Source organism: Lepus europaeus, chromosome X (assembly GCF_033115175.1).
Source record: "Lepus europaeus isolate LE1 chromosome X, mLepTim1.pri, whole genome shotgun sequence".
Lineage (NCBI taxonomy): Eukaryota > Metazoa > Chordata > Mammalia > Lagomorpha > Leporidae > Lepus > Lepus europaeus.
The window spans coordinates 73,615,881-73,633,456 of NC_084850.1; the positions used below are offsets into that span (position 1 = coordinate 73,615,881).

The 17,576-nt window shown below is 36.2% G+C and overlaps 1 pseudogene; it reads left to right on the forward strand.

Moving 5' to 3' along the window:
* Nucleotides 1-1,890: 1,890 nt before the first annotated feature.
* LOC133752682 (G2/mitotic-specific cyclin-B3-like) lies at nucleotides 1,891-2,953 on the forward strand (annotated as a pseudogene).
* The last annotated feature ends 14,623 nt before the right edge of the window (nucleotides 2,954-17,576 follow it).

Here is a 17,576-nt window from a genome sequence, read left to right on the forward strand (position 1 = left end):
TTTCTTATTTTCAGTAATTGGGAATAATATAACAAGCTAATCAACAACAAAAAAGAAAACTTGCTAAAACTAACAAAGTTATTAAAATTTCTATGGCCTAAGGTCTTATCCCCGTCATTATTGGCCTCTGGTTAGTTTCTGCTGGATCCCACCAACCACGCAGAAGTGAAATAACAACTGGCCAACTCATGAAAATTCTCTGTTCTTCCTGGGCTCTCAAAGATTTTAATCTGGTAAATGACTCAGATATTTGAAACACAGCAAGTGACTTATAAACTATAATCATGTTTATCATCAATAAGACTACTTTTCCTTCTTCTCAACTTCTCCACAAACTAGAAATTGGAGGCTCAGTCCCTAGGAGGCAACATCACTGGCAAACTAAAGCCCTGGGATAAGGATCTTTATATCATCTTGTTTGCCAATAGCACCACTGCCAAACTTGAGAAGAACTAACCATGGATTCACGTTTTTTAACTGAAAAGTTACTGTGAATGGAATTTCACCCCAACTCTAGACTTTAGACTGAGACCCTCAAGATCACCTAGAAGTAGATAGCAGAATGAGGTACACAGCTCTCTCAAGAAATTTAGACCAAACAAGAGGTATCACTCTATGGTTAACTCTGGCCCAAGACACCAAAATAAGACTTCATATGATTCCATTGCCTGCCTCCAGTTCTTCCCATCTTTATTGTCTTTCTACATTGTATCCTCATTTCTTACACTAACCGTGACATATTACTTTTGTTATTTATATAACTCCCCCTATTGCAATTGCAGCTTTCCATGATGATTTCTACTTTGTATTACTTCCTTTTCCCACTCATCCAAGCTATTCCCTTTTTAATAAACCTCATCTCTTTTCAAGAATCCCAGTATCTATGACATTCCTGTCTGTTCATCTCAGCACAATCTCATAATCTTAATTTTTATTTATTTTTTAATTTATTTGAAAGACAGAGAAACAGGCAGAAAGAAAGACAGATGGAGATCTCCCATCCACTGTTTCTTCCCCGCATAAACTTCCAACAGCTAGAGCTACACCAGGAACCAGGATGTCAATTCAGGTCTCCCACATTAGTGACAGAGACTCAACTACTTGAGTCATCACGTGTTATCTCCCAGGGCATGCATTAGCAGGAATCTAGAATCAAAAAGAGTCTGGATTCAAATCCATACTCTATGATATGGTAGGAGGTGTCCCAAGAGATATCTTAACTGCTACACCAAATCTTTACCCCTCACAATCTTTTTTTTTTTGACAGGCAGAGTTAGTGAGAGAGAGAGACAGAAAGGTCTTCCTTCTGTTGGTTCACCCCACAAATGGCTTCTACAGCTGCCGCACTGCGCCAATCTGAAGCCAGGAACCAGGTGCTTCCTCCTGGTCTCCCATGTGGGTGCAGAGCCCAAGCACCTGGGCCATCCTCCACTGCCTTCCTGGGCCACAGCAGAGAGCTGGACTGGAAGAGGAGCAACCGGGACAGAACCGGTGCCCCAACTGGGACTAGAACCCAGGGTGCTGGCACCACAGGCGGAGGATTAGCCAAGTGAGCCGCGGCACCAGCCTACCCCTCACAATCTTAATTGTCATTGCTGTTTATGCATTTGCCTTCCTTTGAAAGTTTCAAGACTTCTCCAAATTCCTATTGCCATCTCAGATTTAATAGCATCCTTTGGGTTATCGCTTGTGACCTCTTAGTTTTTACTCTAGACTTTAAAATAAGCTTATTCCTTAAATTTTAATTAAAAAGGGCAATCTATGCTTCCAGTGTAACATAATAGGGGTCCCTTTCATGGACCTAGGTTTTCAAAATCAGACTTTGTTATCAGTACAAATACTTACATAATTACTATGGGAGGCAAAAATATATACTCTTAGCCATGTAATATGCAGTTAGTAGATCTAGATGATATTAAGCATAATTTTACCTGGTAGGCTTGGAATTGTCTATCTTACCAATGAGAACTTGATAAAATTCTTCTTTATTATTATATGGCATAATATATCTATCAAATGGGTTCATATGTACTTAACAAGTTCATGGAAAATGCATATAATGAGAAAATTTGTGCATGGATTTCAAAAATGTTATTACACTAAAATAAACTTGCGTTTTAATCGTATTTCTCCATGAAGATGTGAAGTATGCTTGTAAAATACTTCTCACTGAAAAAAATAAACTTCTGATACATGCAACTACATGGATAAATCTTAAGATACACAGAGCAAAATAAGATACAGTATCATTCTACATTTTCTGAAACTTAGCACAGGGAAAAATCATGTCACTTTAACTGCTTGGTTACTACAGTTTATATTTTTCAAACAATCAATGTATTTCATCTCATTAACAAAAAATGTAGAAAGTCATATGAATGATTTATATCATAAAAATTTAACAAAATTTAACAAAAAAAAAGTCCCTGTGTGAGGGACTTACTGTACATCTGTGACAATATTTACCTGCGACGTGAAATGCTTGCCATGGAAATGAGTATCCTGACAACCCTCAACTTGGACATCAACATTCCTAGCGCCTATCATTACCTGTGGAGATATGCTAAGTGTGTCCATGCCAGCATGACGACACTGACCTTGTCCCGCTTCATCTGTGAGATGACCCTGTAAAAGCATGACTACGTCGAGGAGAAGGCTTCCAAGCTGGCAGCAGGTGCCTTCCTCCTCGCCCTCTACATGAAGAATCTCAGAGACCAGGTTCCTTCCTTAGAATTTTACAGTGGCTACACGATCTCTGAGCTGTACCCCTTGGTCAAGCAACTGAATGGCACTCTGACTCTCCATTTTCGCGACAAGCTCCGGACTGTGTATTCCAAGTATTCTCAGAGTGACTTCTTCAAAGTTTCCACAATCCCTCCCTTGGAAATATTGAAGCTGGAGGAGATGTTCAAGGGCTAATTGTGAGGTGGAGGGCCTGGTTTTCTGGCAGTAGCCACCAGGGCTGGACAGACATGTAACCAGGCTATATTTATTCTATCTGAATTTGTTTCTTAATCAGTTTTCCTTGTTTTCCCTCTGTTTGTCTTCTCCTGAAGTAAAAAAAAAAGAGTTATAAATATTTTTATTAAATAGAAGAAATTATTGTTATATTTTATGAGCATAAAAAATGAATGATTATTGTTAAAAAATTAACAAAATTTAGCTCCGTTTTAGAGGAAAAAGCTCAGAAAACTACAAAGGACACATCTTCAGTCTGATAAATTTCATGATGGAGAAACCTACTCATATTATACTTAATGATGAACTATTTAACGCTATCTGCTTTAGAATGAGAAAAAGTGGGGGGGGGGGGAGGGGGTAGACTCTTAGCCTAATACTTGAGATATCCATGCCCCATAATGGAGTACTTGATTTAGATATCTGCCTCCCACTCTTGACTCTGGCTTCTTGTTAATGCAGAACCAGGAAGGCAGCAGTGAGACTCAGGTAATCAAGTTTTCTACACTCATGTGGGATACGTAGACTGAGTTCCCAGTTCCTAGCACCAATCCAAACCAGTCCTTGCCATTGTGGGCATTAGGGAGTGAACCAATATATGGGAACTCTCTCTCTCTCTCTCTCTCTCTCTCATTCTCTCTCTTTTAAAACATTAGATAAAATAGATTTGTCTGCTCAACATGTATATATAACATTGTACTGTGTGTCCTAATCAGTGGAATAAAATAAGGAACAAAATTGAAAGACATAAATATTGGAAAAGGAGAACAAACACATCTGTTTTGCAGATGGAAATTACAATTTTCATGACATATTCTATGGACTCTTCCAAAATATATATCTAGAATTAATAAATGAGGAAGATTATAAGATTCAAGGTCAACATACAAAAAAACAGTATCATTTTTGCATACTAGAGACAACTATTTAGAACATGAGATTTTAAATAGCTCCATCTACTTTATAAATTAAAAAATAGCATAAAAAACCACAAGTGCTTACAAATATACTTAACAAAAATAAAAAGGCACTTACAATGAAAAAAATCATAAAAATTTGCTTTAATAAATAGAGAGATAGGATGCAGATTGGAAATCCTAATAGTGTTAAGAAGTCAGTTCTCCAGATAGACACTTTAGCCTCAATGTCACATCAACAAATATTTATTAGATTTTTTCCTTGTAGAAAGTAATTAACTGATTCTACAAAATTATTGAAACATATGAACCTGTAGAGGCTGAACAGTCTTTAAAAATAAAAACAAAGTTAAAGGACTTCTATTATTTTAAGATCATATAAATATATGTTAAAGTATCTTACTGGTATAAAAGAGACATCTAAAAGTGACAGAATAGACTCAAGAAAATGGAGCTTTATAAGCACAGGTAATTGTTTTTCAACAATGGCAATAAAATAACTTAGTAAAGGTTGGAATTTTCCCCCATTGTAGTAGAACAACTGGATACTCAAATGCAAAGAAAACAAAAAAATACAAAAAAACTCAAAAAACGGAATTTGACCTCTGTGTTACACTACACACATAAATTAATTTCAGATGCAACATATGGAGAAAAACATAATAGCTAAATTACACAGTTTCTAGAGGAAAACAGAGGAGAAAATGTTCATAATGTTGAGGTGGGAAAATATTTCTTAGGATCCAAAATTTAACAATAAAATGTTAAATTGAATTTTTTAAAATTAGTAACTCTGGTCTCAAAAAAATGACTATTGGCAAAAGGGAAAAATCAAGAAGCCACAAACTAGAAGACTGCATCTAACACACACACAGAGACACACACACACACACACACACACACATATATATGACATATATATATGGTTAAGGACTTGTGTCCAGAAGATAAAGAGAAATCCTTTAGCAAAATAAAAAAGTTCAAAGATGCCACTGAAATTAGAAAACTACTTGAACATATACTTAATGTATATGATGCATAACATCAAGAAGCACATGAAAAATACCCAATATTGTTAGTATCAAGAAAATGAAAGCACACAAGAAAGAATGATACAGCACGTTACAGACATTTGAATGACAAGAATAAAAATACTGATTTTACAACAGTTTGTCTATGTCCATCAGTGACTTGAACTTCCAGACATTATAAATAGGAATATAAATTCCCCAGTGAAAGTAAAATTCCATTCTTAAGTACCAACATAAGGGAAATGGAAATTTATTCCTACAAAAAGACTTATACAACAATATTCCTAGAACTTTTACCCATAAGTATTCTTACATAAATCAATACAGACTTCATACAGGTCAATGGATTATTTTTATAATCTTTATAAAACTGAACACAACTCAATAATACAAAGAAACTATTAATGCATTAAAATGGATAAATGTCAAAATCATGTTAAGTAAAGGCAATCAGATGAGATTATCAATTGTATAATTCTAATTATATATGAAGTTATAGAAACACTAAAACTGATCATACTGGTAGTAATTACTATTGTGCTTATGTTTGGGGTATGGAAATTATGTGGGGATAAAGATGCAATTTGAGGGTCAAAAAGGCCAGAGATTTTGAGAGATCATGACTGGAAATTAGAGTTCAAAAGCTGATTGTTTATTTTTTCTTAATTCTATTAAATACTGTTCCATTCCTGTTACTAATTCTCAATTGGGATCAAAAGTATTAATTAGAGATAGGAAGAAATAATTATTTCAGAAAATGTTGATTTTCCTCTTAAAGAAAAATTATTAATTATTATTGGCTTATAGATAAGATTGTCCATAAATTTAAGCTGCTAAAATCAATCAAAGATACATTTTAATTCGTGTGACCTGAATCTCTGCATCATATGTTTTATACTTGTTGGTAGAAAGAAACTAAAAACATTTTATATGGTTGTGCTTAAGTTTACTGGTTAAACAAACTACACCATGTTAGATATTTAAGAGGTGTCAAATACATGATTCTTAAAATTTATAGAAGGCATTGGAACTTCTGCTAAATGTTTTCTTCAGTTGTTATCTAATGGTTGAAACTGTTTGCTAAGTATTCATGTGATATTGCTATTGTCAGCAAGCGATCTAGGACTTGCTCCCTCATTTCTCTATTCTAAGCCCAACTTGTTCTTTCATTTCTCTATTCTCCTCAAGGTAGGAAACTAATTCTATTATGAAGGAATCTGTAGGACGCACAATTTAATCTTTAGACCTTATAAAAGAGATGGCTAACATTTTTCTGTAATAGCATAGCCAAAATAAGAGCTTAAATAATAATCTCATAGCTAGATTTACTTCGCCATCAGCGAAGTAAACAGTAAGTAGAAAAAACCTCCCTTTCAGACCAAAGGGAAAGAAAGTTTTTAAGTGAGAATATAATTTTCCTCATGGGCATTGTCTACCTTAGAAAAACTACTACAGAACATGCCTGTGACTATAGACTTGTAGTTCAGGCCACCGAAGATTAGAGATGGGACACGGGCACTCCCTTGACTTGCATCCTCTGGTCTGCTTTAACACAAACCAGGAGGAAAAGAAAGCTAGGCATCAGAAGCAATGGGTGGCAGGCCTATTAATGGCTGATCTGTACAGTGATCTGCCCTCAAGGAGACCCAACAGGCCAGTCCACTGCAGTGGCTTTCAATGTGGTAAGCCTGGGCTTCAGCAGAAGTCAGCTTGTGAAGAGCCCTGGCAGCTCTGCCAAGAGTTGGATCACTGGAAATGGACCTGTCCTGGAGTCGAAGGATGCCCAGGTCAGAGCACAGATCTGATTGGCTCTAAGCTGAAAAGCCCTTCACTCAGCCCAACTTCCAAAGTGACCACTGCAGCTGAGGGGATGGTCAAGTAGGGTCAACAACATTGCAGGCAGAACTGTAAATTTCTTGTTAGAGATGCCACTTGCCTTTACCTGGCCAGCTCTTCTCCCAGGCCAGCCAAGTAATGAAAGTCAACAGAGTGCCTTCCCCTAGGAGGTTCACACCTCCCTTAGGATGTACCCCATGTGAAGAGATAGATAGGTCTGGGCCTCTTAACTTACAAGGCCTAAAGCCCACCAGATTATTATCAAGCCCCTTCTATCAGGTTCTATTTGCTTCTCAATCAGAAAAATTACTTGTAGCTTAGACAGCACCTTTCTTAGCTCCTCTAATAATGACTCTGTCCTTTGTTCTAGGCCCTGTCTAGCGCACTTGGGCCTCATTCCTCTGTAATCATAACCTCTACTCTACCACCAATGGCTCTACTCCCAACCTGTGTGTACTGATGGTCCTCTTCCCCACTTAATGCTGTATAATTGTTCAGACTTGGCTAATGCCACTCTTAGGATCATTGGTTACTATCCTCACCCTGTCTTTTATGATCTTGTCTAAATATGATCAGAGTCGGCGAACTTGGAAGGCTTCCATAGCCTTGCAACTCATGTCGAGAGCCTCGAGTGGTTACTGGCACCATAAACTAGAGTGTCAATTTGTTGGGTCAACAACAGGAGTCACTGTGCACTTGCCCCTCATGTGGGATCTCTGTCCTTAATGTGCTGTACATTTTGATTTAATGCTATAACTAGTACTCAAACAGTATGTTTCACTTTGAGTTTCTATGTGGGTGCAAACTGTTGAAATCTTTACTTAATATATACTAAACTGATCTTCTGTATATAAAGAATATTGAAAATGAATCTTGATGTGAATGGAAGAGGAGAGGGAGTGGGAGAGGGGAGGGTTGCGGGTGGGAGGGAAGTTATGGGAGGGGGAAGCCATTGTAATCCATAAGCTGTACATTAGAAATTTATATTCATTAAATAAAAGTTTAAAAAATTAAATTAAATTAAAAAAAAGAAAAAGGACAGAGATACTAAGTTTACCTCACATGGTCTTTTTTGTTGGTGAGATTTTTCTTGGTGGGGGGGGGGCAGATCTTGTGAATATAAACTTCTTAGGTGTAGCCTAGATTATTTGGCATTAGATTCAATGATCCTAAAAAATATTCAACATGAGAAATCGAATTAACAGAACAATTTAAGACTTTCCCTATGTGTTAAACACACACATAACTGTTATCCTTTTGGTATTATGGCATTAAAATACTGACCGCTGATAGGACTGGAAGTTGAGTAATGTACTAAGTATACTACAGTATATTATGCTCTAATTCCTAAAATTTAAAAAAAAACTTCTAATTTAAGTTATCTTCTCAGGACTAAAATGTGTAAAAAGTTTTATGCAACAATTTTAACAAGATGAGAAAATGTAATAATATTTTATAATATTATACTTAAGCAAAATACAGAAAATAGTATATGGAAATGACATTAAATGATAACTTTATTGTAGTGTAAAAATTTTTTGAAATTAATTCAGGTTTTTCATAATATGTCTTTTATGTGAACTTTTTAAAGACCACTCACATTTGTTTTTTTTTAAATTAAACTTTTATTTAATGAATATAAATTTCCAAAGTACAGCTTATGGGTTACAATGGCTTCCCCCTCCCAAAACTTCCCTCCCACCCGCAACCCTCCCCTTTCCCGCTCCCTCTCCCCTTCCAATCACATCAAGATTCATTTTCAATTCTCTTTATATACAGAAGATCAGTTTAGTATATATTAGGTAACGATTTCAACAGTTTGCCCCCATATAGCAACACATAGTGAAGAAAAAAAAATACTGTTGGAGTACTAGTTATAGCATTAAATAAGAGTGTACAGCACATTAAAGACAGAGATCCTACATAATATTTTTTTAAAAAAATTAATTAATTTTCTATGCCATTTCCAATTTAACACCAGGTTTTATTTTTTCATTTCCAATTATCTTTATATACAGAAGATCGATTCAGTATATAATTAGTAAAGATCTCATCAGTTTTTACCCACGCAGAAACACAAAGTGTAAAAATACTGTTTCAGTACTAGTTATAGCATCACTGCACATTAGATAACACATTAAGGACAGATCCCACATGGGATGTAAGTACACAGTGACTCCTGTTGCTGACTTAACAATTTGACACTCCTGTTCATGGCGTCAGTAATCTCCCTAGGCTCTAGTCATGAGTTGCCAGGGCTATGGAAGCCTTTAGAGTTTGCTGACTTTGATCTTATTCTGATAGGGTCATAGTCAAAGTGGAAGTTCTCTCCTCCCTTCAGAGAAAGGTACCTCCTTCTTTGATGGCCCCGTTCTTTCCACTGGGATCTCACTCACAGAGATCTTTCATTTAGGTCTTCTTCTTTGTTTTTTCTTTTCCATGGTATCTTGGCTTTCCATGCCTACAATACTCTCATGAGCTCTTCAGCCAGATCCGAAAGCCTTAAGGGCTGATTCTGAGGCCAGAGTGTTGTTTAGGACGCCTGCCATTCTATGAGTCTGCTGTGTATCCCATTTCCCATGTTGCATCTTTCTCTCCCTTTTTGATTCTATCAGTTAGTATTAGCAGACACTTGTCTTGTTTGTGTGATCCCTTTGATTCTTAGACCCATCAGAGCCATCGAATGTGAACTGAAATTGATCACTTGGACTAGTGAGATGGCATTGGTACATGCCACCTTGATGGGATTGTATTGGAATCCCCTGGTACATTTCTTTTTTTCTTTTTTTTTTTTTGACAGGCAGAGTGGACAGTGAGAGAGAGAGAGACAGAGAGAAAGGTCTTCCTTTGCCGTTGGTTCACTCTCCAATGGCCGCCGCGGTTGGCGCGCTGCGGCTGGCGCACCGCGCTGATCCGATGGCAGGAGCCAGGTGCTTATCCTGGTCTCCCATGGGGTGCAGGGCCCAAGCACTTGGGCCATCCTCCACTGCACTCCCGGGCCATAGTTGAGAGCTGGCCTGGAAGAGGGGCAACCGGGACAGAATCCGGCATCCCAACCAGGACTAGAACCTGGTGTGCCGGCGCCGCTAGGCGGAGGATTAGCCTGTTGAGCCGCGGCGCTGGCTGGATTTATGTTCTTACAATTAAAGCAGCCATGCTGTGAATGTACAAGTCTTTGTACAGACATGTGTTTTCATTTGTCTTACATACATCTAGGAATAAAATGCTTGCATTGTAAGTTAGGTGTAAGTTTCTCTCTATGTGAAATTGCTAATTGATTTTCAAAGTGGCTACATCATTGTCACTTCTGCTGCTAATGTAGGTGAGTTCCATTTCTTCCACATGATTTCCAACGTTTTGTAGGATTATACTTTTTTTTTGTATCTGTTCAAATATGTGTAGGAATTCACCATGGTGAATGCCTAAAGGTTACTGATACTGTGCACCTTTTCAAGTGTCTTATGGATACTTTTGAGCTTTGTTCTATGAAAAGGTTACTTGGAAACAATCTGATCCTTTGATATCTGACTATAAGATTTGTTTGGCAGATAAAGGCTATCATTTAATCTAAGGCTGTTAATTCCCTAAATACCGAGTTTTTGGAGTGCTCTATCAATACCCAATGGAAGACCGGCACTGTGACGTAGTAGGTTAATCCTCCACCTGCAGTGCCGGCATCCCATATGGGTGCTGGTTCTAGTCCTGGCCGCTTCTCTTCCAATCCAGCTCTTTTGCTGTGGCCTGGGAAAGCAGTAGAAGATGGCTCAAGTGCTTAGACCTCTGCACCCAATTGGGAGACCAGGAAGAGGCACCAGGCTCCTGGCTGCAGATCAGCACAGCTCTGGCCTTTGCAGCCATTTGGGGAGTGAACCAATGGAAGGAAGACCTTTCTGTCTCTCCCTCTCACTGTCTGTAACTCTACCTCTCAAATAAATAAATAAAATCTTAAAAAAAAATCTAATGAACTGTGAGATTTTCCAATATGGCAGAGAAACTGGCACACGTTCCTGACCTTCAGTGCTTTTCCAATACTTTTTTTGTATTCTTTTTTTGTGTATCTTTAGTTGAGCTTATAATTCCTCACATGAAGGCACTGGTCAAAATCCTGATGAATACTTCAGGGACATCATCTTCAGATCTCAGGAGTTTCCTCTGTGTATTTTTTTCTCCTCTGATAGTTGCCTCTTCAGGCCCTATCTGCCAGCCTCCCTGGACTCAGCTCCATCACTTCATTTGTGGGTGCTAGGTATCCAGGTTATATGACTGTACTAAGTCATCCAAACTCCCAAGACAGTAACCTGGGTTAATCATAGAGATTTCCTCATTCATTTCCCCTCTCCCAGTGATCACTGTCCTCCATTGCTTATGACTTGAAGGGTTTTGTCCAATTTTTAGCTGTTTTACACAAAAATATTAATATACTCCCTGTTAGTCTATCTTGGTTGGAAGTGGAAGTTCCTAGTCATTTCATTTTTGGAAAGGTGTATCAGAGATTTGTGTAGCTTGTTATGTTGGCGAGGAACTTTCCAGTATTTATGTTGTAAATTTCATTGTTAGCCACTTTTTCTTTGTTTTGTCACTGTGGATGTCTTCTATTTCATATTGATAAAAGAAATTATAATGGGCTTCAGAACCTGGTTAAGCAGAAACATCACTGAATTGCATCCGTCTCTGATATTCTTAGATATGAATGCCTTATAACCCCCATTTAATACACAAATGCATGTAGTTTGCCAAAAAGAAAATTCAACTAAATTATACTAGCAATAGTTTCACTTTTAAATATCTATTTTCAAACAAAAAATTTTAAGAAGTCCACTCTTATGCCCTAGTTATTCAAAATACTCATTCTCATAGTAAAAATATCATTATCAGGTAACAATTAATATAGCTATTCTTCATATGGTGGTGTTATTGTGTTTACACTTATGTGTTCATGGAGATAATTAAAAAACACAATGAGTAACAAAATTCAAAAGGAAATTAAAAGTGATGATCAGGGATAAAATTTCCTGTACATCAAATTTTGGAAGTTAGCTAAACAGATATAAGAACTAAACTGTCTCTTCTTTAATAAACCATCTTTTTGATAGTCTTGATGAATATTGAAACCTTGAGAAAATACTTTCTTCCTCCAGTTCAAGAGACTCAAGAGCTATTAGTAAATATTACCATTAATCAGTTTAAGTTCAGTTGCTCCTGAAAGTGTGAAGATAGTTAAAGAGAGTAATAAATAGAAAAAGGGAAGGGAAATGAGTAACTAAATCGAAGGGTGTCTGTTGAATGATTTAACTTCTACAATTTCATTTTTACTACAACTATTGATTAGAAGCTGATTTTTACTTTTAAATGTAACATAACGTGCTGTTTATCACAAAATGCTTAAGTTTGGTGTGTTTAATTCCATTGGTATGAGGTCTAAGCAGAGAAAAACTATGGGAGTACAAAAGATATTAGGCATCAAAGAACAAAGAGAATCTCTACATATATTCCAAAGGATAAAAATTGTATAAATTTTATCTTGGCAACAATGCAAATAAATAGAAATAAACAAAAAATAAGGATTTTAGAATTTTCAGTTTCACATCTCAAAGGTCAAAGAAGAAAAAGTTGCAATTATAGCATACCAAAAAAAAAGCCCTACAATATAAAAATATATAAATGATGAAAGAAATGGAAAATTTTGTTATTGGTAAATAAAATTATTTTAGCCATATTGCTCTCAGACTAAAGGCACATGATATCATTGGAATAAGTTATGATTAAATAGATTCAATTAATCACAGAAAATCAAGATAAAGACAGACACAAGATATACCCATCAATATAAGGAAAGACATAGGAGACATTATTTCAGATACAGTAAATATTTAATGCATTGAGGGAAATAATAGTGTTTTTTTATTTTAAAAATTGACAACTCAATTGTCATTGATAATTTCCTGAAAAATACAAATTACGAAAACAGGTTTTTAGCCAAGATCCCAGCAGAATCTCGATGTTGCACTCAAAATCGTAAAAGAGAGGTGGATAAAAGGATTATTTACAAAACAGTGGGCTAGTTATGGAAAACAAACCAAACAAAAGGATAGTGAAGCATCCTGTAGCTAACAACATAAAGACTTAAGCTAAGATGGAGACCTAAGCTAAGGATTAAGAAAAAGTCATAGTTAGAATATATCAAAAGCAAATAACAGTGATAAGGCAAGAAATCTAACTAAATGGAAGATAAACCATTCAGACTTCTGAGGTACAGAACAGGGTAAAAAACAAATCAGGGTGCAATACACTGAATGTCCAATACACTTATTCAAGACAAACTAGAACATTTGAACTGACAATAATCATTAAAAAAAAAAAGTAAGCAACAGAATATTTAAGCAGTAGTTAAAAGTCAAGCCAACACACAAAACTAAATAAACAAAATTTAATTAGGTCAATAATTATATAAGTACATTTTATGGATCAGTAAAAGAAAAAAATCCAGTCTTACATGAATGCAGATAATGGCAAATAAAGATCCTTCATTAGTTCTTTAATAAGGCTGCTAAACCTTGAAAGAGAACTAGGCAAGAACAAAACAAGGACACTGAATTTTGCAGTGTATTTTGGTATCTTTGTAGGCCTTTATTTACATAATCTATCTAGATTATATTCATCCACCCCAAGGAGTTAGGTACCATCTAGAAAATGATGGCTTCCAAAGATATTTCTGGAATCTGCACTTACATCCTATACTCTAAACTTTAGACTAATATATTTATTTGATTTCCATTTAGACGCCAAATAGATCCTCCTCAGTCTGCTCCCCAAAAATATCTGTGAAGTTGTACTATCTACTCAGTCCATCAGGCCCACAGTATGCTAATATAATTGATTCATATTTTCTTATACACATCCATATCTGATAATTATTAAGTCCTGAGATTATATTTTCAAAACCTATCCAATGCTACAAAAGTATTCTCAGCCATCATCTCCAATTCAGAGGATTGCACATACTTCTAAAACTTTTCCTTCCCGTTGTATATTTTTAGCGTAAAACTAAAGTTGGAAAATGCAAGCTCTTGTTCACAAAACTCTCCAGAAAGTGTTTATCAGACCAGTAACTATACTAATCAGTTTTTTGTTACTTTAACAAAAGACCAACTTTGGGGTTTTTTTTTGTTTGTTTTTCTTTTTAACTTTTATTTAATAAATATAAATTTCCAAAGTACATCTTTTGGATTACAGTGACTTCCCCCCACCCATAACTTCACTCCCACCCACAACCCTCCCATCACCCGCTCCCTCTCCCATCCCATTTACATCAATTCATTTTCAACTATGTTTATATACAGAAGATCAATTTAGTATATATTAAGTAAAGATTTCAACAGTTTACACCCACACAGAAATACAAAGTGTAAAGTACTGTTTGAGTACTAGTTATAACATTAATTCACATTGGACAACACATTAAGGACAGAGATCCTACATGAGGAATAAGTGCACAGTGACTCCTGTTGTTGATTTAACAACTGACACTCTTGTTTATGGCGTCAGTAATCACCCTAGGATCTTGTCATGAGTTGCCAAGGCTATGGAAGCCTTTTGAATTTGCCAACTCTGATCTTATTTAGACAAAGTCATAGTCAAAGTGGAAGTTCTCTCCTCCCTTCAGAGAAAGGTACCTCCTTCTTTGATGGCCCCGTTCTTTCCACTGGGATCTCAATCGCAGAGATCTTTCATTTAGGTTTTGTTTTTTTTTGTTTTTTTGTTTTTTTGTTTTTTGTTTTTTTTTTTTTTTTTTTGCCAGAGTGTCTTGGCTTTCCATGCCTAAAATACTGTTGGGCTCTTCAGCCAGATCTTAATGCCTTAAGGGCTGATTCTGAGGCCAGAGTGCTGTTTAGGACATCTGGCATTCTTTGAGTCTGCTGTGTATCCTGATTCCCATGTTGGATCGTTCTCTCCTTTTTAATTCTATCAGTAAGTATTAGCAGACACTGGTCTTGTTTATGTGATCCCTTTGACTCTTAATCCTATCATTATGATCAATTGTGAACTGAAACTGATCTTTGGCTAGTGAGGTGGCATTGTACCTTGATGGGATTGAATTGGAATCCCCTGGCACCTTTCTTACTCCACCATTTGGGGCAAGTCCGAGTGAGCATGTCCCAAATTGTATATCTCCTCTCTCTCTTATTCCCACTCTTATATTTAACAGGGATCACTTTTCAGTTAAATTTCAACACCTACGAATAATTGTGTGTTAATTAAAGAGTTCAACCAATAGTATTAAGTAGATAAAAAAATACTAAAAGGGATAAAGTATTAAGTTGTTCATCAATAGTCAGGACAAGGGCTGATCAAGTCACCGTTTCTCATAGTGTCTATTTCACTTCAACAGGTTTCCTTTTTGGTGCTCGGTTAGTTGTCACCTATCAGGGAGAACATATGATATTTGTCACTTTGGGACTGGCTTAATTCACTCAGCATGATGTTTTCCAGATTCCTCCATTTTGTTGAAAGTAACCGGATTTCATTGTCTTTTTTACTGATGTATAGTATTCTATAGAGTACATGTCCCATAATTTCTTTATCCAGTCTACTGTTGATGAGCATTTAGGTTGATTCCAGGTCTTAGCTATTGTGAATTGAGCTGCAATAAACATTAAGGTGCAGACAGCTCTTTTATTTGCCAATTTAATTTCCTTTGGGTAAATTCCAAGGAGTGGGATGGCTGGGTTGTATGGTAGGGTTATGTTCAGGTTTCTGAGGAGTCTCCAAACTGACTTCCATAGTGGCTTTACCAGTTTGCATTCCCACCAACAGTGCCAGCATCTGTTGTTGGTAGATTTCTGTATGTGAGCCATTCTAACCAGGCTGAGGTGAAAAGACCAACTTTGTAAAGAAAGAAAGTTTATATGAACTCACAGTTCTGTAGATTCAAAATCCAAACAGCAAGATACAGGCTTTGCTGAGGGTCCCTCTTTGCTTAATCACATGATAGTGGTAGCATCCATGTCTTTCTCACTGCTTCCTTACAAAGCTGTCAGAGGTGAATTACGGTGGCTTCACCCTAGTGACATAAACACCAACAGACACAGTGTTCCACGGGTCAAATCTCTGGTTCCGGGAGACAAATATTCAATTCAAAATACCAAGGATTCTCATGTTGACAGGTTCAATGATCAGTTCTCTGTGCTCAGCTATGATAGCATTTGGCTCTACTGATGAATCCCTTCTTGAAATATCAATTCACTGACTTTCAATGCACCATATTTCCCTTATTTTGCTCCTATATTATCAGTCATTCTTGTTCACACACTTCTGATTGGTTATCTTCACTCTCCAAATGGATTTTCTAGGATTCCTTCCTAGGTTGTCACTTTTCTCTATCAATGCTCAGTCTATCAGTAATCTTTTCTGTTTTTTGCTCTAAATATCATTTATAAATTAGTAACTCACAAATGTATATGGACACTTAAGAAAGTGTGTGGAAAATGGAATTAATGAATGTTTATTTCAATGCAAATTTTTTTGAATTTATCTGTATATTTTATTTTTAAAACGTGTATTAAGAGCAAACTATCCATGTATTTCAAAAATCTTTTCATGATAATAAATATATCTTTTCATTTCATTTTTCCACATTTAAGGTATCCTTGTATATAGCTAGCTCATGGCTCCTGAATTCTTCTATCAAAACCCTATTTACAGTCCCCATTAAGACGGTTAAAAACAAATTTCAAATTTACAATGTTCTGGACAGAACTCTTTGGTGTGTGTGTGTGTGTGTGTATTCACTTCAACAGTAGAAAACTTTCAACTATTTTAATTAGGTATTCATTTTTTCAAATTCTAACCAGAAGCTAAATACAATTGGAAATTTGTAAGCGTTAGTTTTATTCCAAAGGAGTTGGATCATTCAGATTTACTCCAATTAAAGTATGCAACTGTTAAGCAAAGCCTTCCTTCATTTAAAAGAAAAAAAAAACTATATAGTAGTCTTTCTTTAGGTTCATTGCACAAAATGAATTGTGCTTTTAGAATTTTGACACTCAATGGTTATTTTTTACACTTTGAGATCTTTAGAATGTTGTAGAAACCAGTATTTCTGCACAGTCACTGGAATTTTCTTTGTAATTAAAATCTCTTCTCTTGTTTGTTCTACTGTTTTTATTTTTTTTTACCCAGAAACCTTTTATTTAAGGTATACAAGCTTCATGCATTTCATAAATACAAATTTAGGTACATAGTGATTCTTCCCACCCACACTCCCACCCTTCTTCTTTAAAACCAAAAAGCAAAGTCCGCTACCTATCATGGTTTCTGCAGCTATGAAAGTATTTCTGAGTTTTACAGCTGTTTTAGCTACATCAGACTCCAGATATGCCTTAATGTGTACAACTGCATCCACACTCAGCAGAAAACTTTATAACAGCAATTTGGAGAAAGAGATATTGGGAAAAAATACATAAGTACCAGGAAACAAGCATGGTCCAGTAAGGTATGAGGTAAGAACTCTTAACACCGTTTTTAATGAGAAAGTTTGGTCACACAATCTGTCAGTTCTATGAATGTAACCTTAAAATACATCCTAGATTTATTCTTTTCCACTATTTTCAATTAATATAATGCTAGTGTAAGTCACTAACTATAATCTTTCACTTGATCTGGAACTCTGGCACTGTACTAGTCTCTTTGTTTCTGCTTTTGTCCCTCTAGAGTCCACAAGTGGCTAAATAATCTTTTAAAAATGTAAGTCAGGCCAGTGCCATGGCTCAATAGCCTAATCCTCTGCCTTGCAGTGCCGGCACACCAGGTTCTAATCCCGGTTGGGGCGCCGGAT